General features: G+C 39.6%; 1 pseudogene; it reads right to left on the reverse strand.

The window, feature by feature from the left end:
* Positions 1-2,001: 2,001 nt before the first annotated feature.
* Positions 2,002-2,071, reverse strand: LOC144293532 (U4 spliceosomal RNA; annotated as a pseudogene).
* Positions 2,072-10,406: the final 8,335 nt, after the last annotated feature.

Here is a 10,406-nt window from a genome sequence, read left to right on the forward strand (position 1 = left end):
GAGCTCTGACATGTTATGTGGTCCATCTCTTCCAAAGAGTTTATCTGACTTGTCCAAGTTTGCACAAATGGGTCATTTTAAAAATTCATCACTTAAATATACAAGGTACTCTAGGAGATGCAAAGATGATTGAGATGCCATCTACACTGGAGTCACAGGAACAAGGCTGTTGGCCAGATTTTCCCTTATTCTTGTTCTGTTTAAAATAGTTGCATTCCCCCCCTCACCCCCTTGTCAGTTTCACTCTATTTAAATTGTAGACAACATTTACAAGGGGAGAAAAGGTGGTTCAAAAGTAGCCTTTTAACTAGTCAGTAAACTGCCTCTTCCGTTATACAACCAGATCTTGGGACAACGTGTATGTAAAAAACGTATATAATTGGGGAGAGAAAGATGGTAGAAAGTAGGCTGTCTTGGAATTGAATGATGTATGATTGCGAGTGATGTGTGATCGAATCCCAGCTTTGCTACTTACTAGTTTGGGGATCTTGCTAAGTCACTTGCCCTAAGTCCCTGTTTGTTCCGAATAACACTTCACTTGTTTACAAAGGCTGTTGTGAGATGAAAATGAAACAATGCCCATGAAAGAACTTATTGGAATGCCTGGCACGAATTAACTGCTCCATAAAATATGTTGATTCATTGATTCCTTCCATTATCTAACTTGAGACTGAAAAAGATTTAAATTGTTGGGTGGATAGGATACCTGGCAGATCGGTCTGATATTTTCTGGGCAAGATTTTATGTCGCATCTGGTTCCACTTCTAGTTTCCTTTGTCACCTTATATTGCAGAATCTCTCTTTAAATAGAATGGAGAATGAATGACCATTGCCTCAAAAGGTAGCTGTTACAGTTAAAAGAAAGTTTATATAAAATGTCTTGACTCTAGGTTTTTCTGGTCTAACTGACCTACATGGCATATCTATGAGCACAAAGTAGGACTCACCTGAAGAGGAAGATAAAATCTTAACTTGGGAATGTTGATTGTGGGATGAACAGAGGAGGAAGGACAATGCTCTAACCATCACTCACAGGGCGAAAGCCCTGCTTGGAGCACAGGTATTTGTGGCTTTTGGAGATACTCATACCAGCTGTAAGGTCTATTTGTACCTATTCAAAGAAAATGTTCCAACATCAGATGTACTCAGACAAAAGATACATTTGTCCTTATAAGGCATTCTTGGATTTTCTATAAGTGTGAATATATATGAGTTTCATATATGAATTTAAATATCATGCATAAATGAAATTCAAATTTCCTTTACATCTATACGTCTGAAGAGATTAGATGTCTGAACAGATTCTTTACTTTCCGGAAGAGACTTCTGTGAGAATTTTCTGGCAGCAGCATCTGGAAAGAAGGAGCTCCAAAGTGATATCCCTTTAGAGCTAACATGTTGAACCGTATGGAATTTGTTTCTGAAAGCTAATAATGGTAGCACACAGGCAATTTCACATGGTTCAACATAATACTTTTACAAACATAATTTGAAGGTGTCAAATGAAATATTCAGGCATTCAACAAAAATTATTTTCCTACTGCACACCCATGGGTAACATTTATTGGGCACTTGTACACTGTGCCAATCATTGTGCAGGCATCATTTCATGCAAGTGGTCCTACAGTCAATATTAAACGGGTACTTTCATTGTGCATGTTTTTCAAGTGAAGAAATTCAGGCTCCTGGGTTTAACTAACTTGCCCAGCTGTTAAATGGCGAAGTAGCACTTAATTCCTAGGGCAGTTTGGAAGCAAGTGTAAGCTCCTACCATTCAAATAAACTGTATCATCACTGAGCAATGCATTATGTGTGAGGCTGAATGATAGGTGTCCCAGAGAGAAACATTTTAAAAATTTAATTTTCCCTTATCAACAAAACTATTTCATTGGAAAATCATGTGCCACAAGCATTTCTTAGTTTATTATAAAGTCAATGCTCAGTCCCCTAATTTGTGATCTCTCTCCTTTTTGCTCCTTTTCTACTTCCTCACTGTCTACCCATTTTCAATTAGCAATAATCGCACCTCAGATAAATCTCATTGGCTACGACACTGCCGCTGTGCAAAGCCACTGACTACCCATTTAATTAACAATATTTATTTTAATAAATTGTTTAAAAAATATTTGTTAAGGCTCTACTGTATGCAAGGCATAGCTCAAGAATCCAGGAGAAGAAGGAAAAGTGTAGGGAATGAAAGAAGTCAATGTTCAAAGAGTTTGAATTAAGAGCAATAAAAATAGTAAAAGTCAAATTCATTTAAATACTCTCATAAAAGGACAATATGCCAGGGGAGCACAGGCATGTCTCTTGTTGCGACAATGTTTTTTGAAAAACTGCATGTAATTAGAATTATTTTTGAATGCATAAGAGGGATTCTTGATGTGAAGGAAACTTCTAGTCATTCCTTTTTTTAAAAAAAAGATTTTTTTTATTCGAGAGAGAGAGAGAGAATACAAGCAGAGAAGAGGGGCATTGGGAGAGGGAGAAGTGGACTCTCCGTTGAGCAGGGAGCCTGATGAGGGGCTCAGTCCCAGGACTTTGAGATCATGACCTGCCCTGAAGGCAGATGTTTAATAGGCTGAGCCACCCAGGCGCTCCTAGTCATTCCTTTTATAATAGAAGTAGATGTTTCCTAATTTTTCAGCTTCTATAAATTTGAAGTTTGGAATGATGGATTTTTTTTTTTAAACTGGAGAAAGTCTTAAAAGTACTGACATCGTATGACATCTGTATGTTTCAGTGCTAGTTACCATGGAACTCTTAATCTGATCTAGAATATGATTCCTTGACCATTTTGGAGAGAATCTCCTCCTTGTCATCCATCAACTTGAAGAGCATGGATTTTACAGTATGCATTCTTGAGTTTGCCTTAAACTGGTATAAAACATTGGTTCTGAGTAGGAGCTGGACTTTGACTCTTTTCCGTGAAAACCCCATCCTTAGCTTCTCTTCCCTGGCTAATGCCTACCACAAGGCTTGGCCCAGTTACAAGCTAGGGATTTTCCTAATCTTCTCAAATCTGGAGGCTGGGAGGAGATTCTTACCTTATACTGGGCTCATGTGGACTGCAAGCTATTGCACATTTACTTAGACCTTTGCTAAACACTGAGGACCCCAGGAGTCTGCCTTTAGGTCCTTCCTTCTGTCCTCAGAGGATCCCTGGGCAGGTATGCTGAGCACTTCTAGATGCATAGATCTCACTGATTCAGGGCACTATGTTAAAACACTTCTCAAACTCAACTGGATTTCTATCTTATCAGACAAAAGGTGTGTTCCCGCCTGCCTTTTTTTTCTTTATTTAAAGTAATATCTGGGCTTTACTAACTACATCCCTAAAACTTACCTTCGAAGTTCTCCGGACATTCTGACTTGAAATTATCATTGAATAAAGAGTTCATAACTAATCTGGCTAAAGGGACATCCTTGGTCCCCCGAGATGACTGAGGTCTACCTGGGAAGCATAAAGCAACAAGGTCAAACCCAGTGTTCCTTAAGAATTAAAATTGCATCAGGATTATTCCATTGGTACATCTTCCCTGGGGGTTATCTTTCAGTAACTTGTAGATAAGTTCAGTGATGAGGTCAGTTGGGGGAAAGAAAAATTATTTTCACTGATTTACCTTGAAGTCATGTTTTTAAAAAGATCATTTCTATATGCAGCATTATTATTATTATTTTTTCCATGGGGGAGGACATATTCTGCTCTAGCCTCTGCTCTCTTTGCTTCTGGAAAATTAATTCTTCTTAATTTTACTTTATAGCTCTGATATTTCTTCTTGGTCTTCTTGCTGGCTTCTTCTCTTTCCCTAACTTCCATTCAAGCTGGGTCTCGGTCCTAGGTCTTCTTTTCGCTTATTTTTTTTTTTTCAGATGATTCAATTTAGTTGTTTGGCTTTAAATAAAAACAACAAAAATAAAAATAAAAAATAAATAAAAACAACAGGCTGATCATTCTCAAATGTGTTATTTCCAGCTAACCTCATCCCTGATCTTCAGAATTGTATATTTACTGTCTATTGACATCTCTATTAGATCACTAATAAGATCTTCTCTTTCATATATCCAACATTGGACTCCACTCACCATCTACTTGGGTGTTGTGTATTGAACCATTCAAATCCTGACAGTAGTCTCTCAATAATATTTGTTGATATTACTAAATACTGATGCTTCATTCAATTTTGTCCAAAGACATGGTTTTCTTTCAGTGTTCTCTGGAGAAATGAGGAACCATTTAGAACTTTCTTTCTTTCTTTTTTTTTTTAAAAGGTCATTCACCAAATTATGAAATGAGAAGGGATGTTAGAGGTCATCTAACTGTTACCATCTCCCATCCCCATATCTCAAAGTCCCTTTGGGATTACTAATGGAGTTTCCAAGGTAATTTTAATATTTCAAAAGCTCTAACATATGTCATACATTTCCTGGGATGATTTTATATTCTTAGAATGTGAGTTGTGAGTCTGAGCCCCTCATTGGGCTCAATGCTGGCCATGAGTCTGCTTAAAATAAAAGGTAAGAGTTAGGTAGGTAGTAATTTTCAAAACATGGGGTTTGGGGGCAATATATTTAAGAATGGCTAAAAGAGTAGGTCTGAATTCGACAGCCTTGGACTTAAACCTTGGCTTAGCCACTGGCAGAGTGTGCCTTTGAGTTCATTTAACCTTCTAAGCCTTACTTACCTTACCTGCAAAGTGGGAATGATAGTACCGCTCCTCTCTCTTAGAGTAGCTATGGAGATTAAATGAGATAATTGAATGAGATGGTGCAGTATTTAGCATGTTATCTAACTCTTCCTTAGCTTTAAAATTTTGACTGTGGGGTTCATAGTGAAAACACCATAAAGTTAGTGTGGTGTAGAGAATGTTGAGAGCTACTGATTTTATTCATCCTTACTTCCAGATATTCATCCCCAATATTTTATGCTCTGGCTAAAATCAACAAATAAAAATTGTATGTATTTGAGGTATATAATCTGATGTTTTATATATGTATGCATTGTGAAATGACTACTACAATCAAGCTAATTAATATATCCACCTCATATAGTTACTTTTTGTGTGTGGTGAGAATACTTAATATCTCTTCACTTAGAAAATTTTAAGTATATGGGGCACCTGGGTGGCTCAGTCAGTTAAGCATCTGCCTTCAGCTCAGGTCATGATCTTGGGGTCCTGGGCTCGAGCTCCACGTCAGGCACCTTGCTCAGTGCGGGTTCTGCTTCTCCCCCTCCCTCTGCCACTCCCTGCTTGTGCTCTCTCTCTCTCACTCACACTCCTGCTCTCTCTCTCTCTCTCTTTTTAAAATTTTTTATTTATTTATGAAAGTCACAGAGAGAGAGAGAGAGAGAGAGAGAGGCAGAGAGAGAAGCAGGCTCCATGCACCGGGAGCCCGACGTGGGATTCAATCCTGGTCTCTAGGATTGCGCCCTGGGCCAAAGGCAGGCGCTAAACTGCTGCGCCACCCAGGAATCCCATCCTGCTCTCTCTCTTAAACAATCTTAAAAAAAGAAAATTTCAAGTATACATTATTATTAACTGTAGTCACCATGTTGTACAGTAGGAATCCAGAACCCATTCATCTTAAAACTGGAAGTTTGTACCCTTTGACTAACATCATCCAGCTACTCCCTAACCCTGGGTAACTACCCTCTACTTTGTGTTTTTACGAGTTCAATTTTTTAAAAAGATTTTATTTATTCATGAGAGACACAGAGAGAAGCAGAAACATAGGCAGAGGGAGAAGCAGGCTCCATGCAGGGGAGCCCGATGTGGGACTCAATCCCAGAACCCTAGGATCATGACCTGAGCCAAAGGCAGATGCTCAACCACTGAGCCACCCACGCGCTCATGAGTTCAACTTTTTAAAGAGTCCACATATCAGTGATGTGACTTATTATTTGTGTTTCTGTGTCTGGCTTATTTCACTTAACAAAATCTCCAGGTTCATCCATGTTGTCACAATGGCAGCATTTCCTTATTTTTCTTGCCTAAATACTTTAGCTAGGACTCCCAGTGTTATGTTCAATAGAAGTGGCAAATAATACACTTATGTTCAGAGCTGCTGAACAGTTATTTGAGGGACTTCAGCAGAGATTCTTTATAAAAAAGCTCTGAATAAAATAGGAATAGAAATAAACTATTTGGATATATTATAGTTAACTTTTAGCTCTTCTGTAAACATTTATTGAGTGCTTACTGTGTGCCAGGAACTGAGAGTACAATGGCTGGGTGTTATTCTGTATGTTAGTAAATTGAACACCAATAAAAAAATAAATTAAAAAAAAAAAAGAGAGAGTACAATGGAAAATAAATCAGGAAAGAATTCTCTTTTTGCGCCTACATCATTGAAGGCTGCTTCTGACATAGGCAGCTCTTCTAAGTACATCATGTGTATCACTTACTCTGCATAATTATATTATGAAGAAGGTGCTATTACCCTCATTTTTCAGATAAGGAGACTGAGGACCAAGATGTTGAGTAACTTAGCCAAGATTATGTAACTAGCAAGTGACAGCACCAAAAATTCAAACCTATGCTGTCCCTAAAGCAGGAATAAGCCATCTACGGCCTGCATGTTACATCTGTGGGCTGTTTGTTTTTGTAAATAATGTTTTATTGGAATGCAGCCCTGCTTATTCATTTCCCTGGTGTCTCTGACCACTTTCGCGGGGTTAGCAGCAAAGTTGAACAGTGGTGACGGAGGCTACATGGCCCTCAAAGCCTAAAACATATACTTTCTGGGACTTAACAGAAAAATTTGCTGACTCTTGTAGATCCTGATACTTCATATGAAAACCACTATATTAAAATCTCACAGCGGGCATCATTAAAATGTGGCATAAGTAAGCCACGTTCATAAAACCTCGGGTGCTAGACAGGACACCCACTATCACCATGACTAATCAGCACTTTTTGGAGGTTCTAAATAATGCAGTCAGACAAGAAGATAAAATAATTGGTCTCAGATGATATGATTTTATACCTATAAAATGTAAGGGATTTTAATTTAAAACTTCTTTTAAAAGGATATTTATTTATTTAAAAGAGAGAGAGTATGAGCAGTGGGGAGGGGGAGAAGCAGGCTCTCCTCTGCTGAACCTGTTGCAGGGCTTGATCCTGGGACCCCAGGATTATGACCTCAGCTGAAGGCAGATGCTGAACTGTCTGAGCCACTGAGGCGCCCCTGATCGAAAACTTCTCTATGTTAAGTGGTCTGGGGCCAGGCCTCAGAGGCTGCCCCAGGACCAAGCTCCCAGCTGGCACTGATTCTGCTGATTCCTGAATCATATTTTGAATACCAATGTATTCATTGCAAACATATGGTCCAGAGTGTAGCTTTGAAGTCCTTCCAATTGAATTCCTTTCCTAGCTCTCCCCCTTTTAAGGATACTTAATTTTGGTCAAAGTATTTACTCTGAGAGTCCCAGTTTTATCATCTGTAAAAATGAGGTAATCATGAGTAATAATGCGCATGACATGCTTAGCAGAAAATCTGCCCATAGTAAGTATCCAATAACTGTCAGCTCTATTAATATCTTTGGGGGGTCAGATTTCCTTTGGATTTCTACTGTGACAACCCGAGGGGATGCGGAGGGCAGTAGGAAATATCCAAACTACTTATTTTTTATAAAGCCAGTCAGATGATCTGTTGGAAAGGAGAACCAGGTATCTTCTCACATCTAGCCAGCTCTCCATACAGTTGATCATACAGAAGGAGAGGTAGAAGGAGTTGGGTGGGTTCAGTTCTGGGGCCATCAGTCATCTCATGGCACCTGAGCCCCCCAGTCATCTCTCTGCCTTCTCTTCCCTTCTAGTATGTTCTCTGCATCATAGTTAAGTGACCTTGTTACAACACAAGGGTCAGCAGACCCCTCTCCTTAAAACCCTCGTGGTTTCCCATAATACGTACAATGAAATCCAGACTTGTGACTGTGGCCCTCACGTCTCTGCAAGATTTGCAGTTACCTTCCTCTGGTTTCCTCTTTCCTTTTTCCCCATTGCTGAGTCCTCTGCATCTGCCCATCCACAATGCTGTTCCTGTGGTTCACTGAACCAGTCAAATAACTGCTTGGGATCCTTCCATGTGCTAATGCTTCTCCCTGAATGCTCTTTCCCTAGCATTTATTTTTATACATTCCAGCAACCTTGTAAAAATTATTTTATTTTACTTATTTATTTAAAGATGTTATTTATTTATGAAAGACACAGAGAGAGAGAGAGAGGCCGAGACACAGGCAGAGAGAGAAGCAGGCTCCATGCAGGGAGCCTGATGTGGGACTCGATCCCGGGTCTCCAGGATCACTCCCTGAGCCGAAGGCAGGTGCTAAACCGCTGAACCACGCAGGGATCCCCTATTTTACTTTTTATTGCGATAAGAATACTTAACATGAAATCTACCCTATTAATTTTTTTGTGACTTTATTATTTAAACATTTTTAAATTTAGGGGCACCTGGGTGGCTCAATGTTTGAGGTCTGCCTTCGGCTCAGGCTGTGATCGTGGGGTCTTGGGATGGAGTCCTATATGGGGCTCCCTGCATGGAGCCTGCTTCTTCCTCTGCCTGTGTCTCTGCCTCTCTCTCTGTGTCTCTCATGAATAAATAAAGAAAACCAAAAAATATGTAAAAATATTTAATTTAAATCCAAGTTAGTTAACATATAGTGTATTATTAGTTTCAGGGGTAGAATTTAGTGATTCATCAGTTGCATACAACACACCCAGTGCTCATCACATCACGTGCCTTCCTTAATGCCCATCATGCAGTTACCCCACCCAACCCCCTCCAGCAACCTTCAGTTTGTTTCCTATGATCAAGAGTCTCTTATGGTTTGTCTCTCTCTCTGTTTTTATCTTATTTTTCCTTCCCTTCCCCTATGTTCATCTGTTTTGATTTTTTAAATTTTTGGTTGAAGTTGACATATCATATAAATTGCAGGTGTACCACATAGTGATTCGACAATTATACACATTGTGAAATGCTTGCCATAAGCATAGTTACCGTCTGTCACCATGCAAAGTTGTTACTATTGGATACAATCCTTATGCTGTATTTAATCCCTGTGACTTACTTATTTTATAACTGCAGGTTTGTACCTCAAATCCCCTTTATCTGTTTAGTGCATAATACAGTGTTGTTAACTATAGGCATGATGTACGGTAGATTTCTAGGATGTAGTCATCTTGCACCTGCTCTTTATGCTTACACTTTCAGGCCTTCCTTCAAGTCACTTTCCCAAGGGGGGTCTCCTTTGACTCCTTCAGCTGAAGTTGCCTACACCCACCCCCATTCCTCTGCTTTATCTTCCATACGCACTTGTCATTACCTAAAATTATATGATTTTTTTTCTTATTTCGTGTCTGTTCTTCCTTGCGAAGATGTAAACTTCATCAGGCCAAGGGCTTTTTCTCTCCCATTCACAGCTCTCTCTCCACTTTCCACATCAGTGTCAGGGAACAGAGTAAGTGCTCAATAAATAAGTGTCAGATACATGGGCTCAGTGAGGCTCTTGTGAGGGAGAGCCGGGACTTGGTTAAGCTCAGGCTCTGGCATCCCTCAGGAGAAGTTTCAGGAGCCTCCGCAGCGCAGCCTCCCTAGCTCCCGAATGGTATGGAATGTTTCCAAGCTCTGAAGAAAATAAATGCTTAAGGAGTCCTCTGCTAACGTCTTCTCCCAGTGACATTCAACCAGCCTGAGGTAGGTTTAGGCTTCTCTTTAGAAAAAGCCTCTCTGATGATGGGTTCCCTTTTTTTTATTAAAAAAAATACTTTAGGGGTGCCTGGGTGGCTCAGGTGGTTAAGCATCTGCCTCTGGCTCAAGTCATGATCCTGGGGTCCTGGGATCCGGGCCCATTTCAGGCTCCTTTCTCATGGGGTGGGGGCCCCCCCTCCCTGCTCATGGGGGGGTCTACTCCTCCCTCTCTCCCTCCCTTTGCTCATGCTCTCTCTCTCTCAAATAAATAAATAAAATCTTTAAAAAGATACTTTAAAAAATGTAGGTGATTAGTACAAAAAATTTGCAAAAAACATGCAAACATACTCATTTCTGTTAACAACACATATTTCTAACTGTCTATGGTCTCTCATGGCTTTTGTCCGGTTATAAAATTTCACTGTGCTGTGATCATGGTCGGTAGGGTACTTGACCTAGTATGTTTATATTTAAACTGACAGCCCTCTATTTACACTTCCTGTTTTTTCAACACTGTCTACTCTTTTCTTAGCAAAGACCTTCTAATTCACTGAGTTCATATGGCATATCATTTAATTACTCTTTAACCATTGGACGTTTTAGTCCCTTATGGGCGGTGTGATTTGCTTCTTTCTTTTAGATACAGGAACAATACTGCTAGAAATAGCTTTATGCGAATACTTTCTTGTTCCTTTGACTTTCTTCTTTGGAAT

Source organism: Canis aureus, chromosome 21, assembly GCF_053574225.1.
Source record: "Canis aureus isolate CA01 chromosome 21, VMU_Caureus_v.1.0, whole genome shotgun sequence".
NCBI classification, from domain to species: domain Eukaryota; kingdom Metazoa; phylum Chordata; class Mammalia; order Carnivora; family Canidae; genus Canis; species Canis aureus.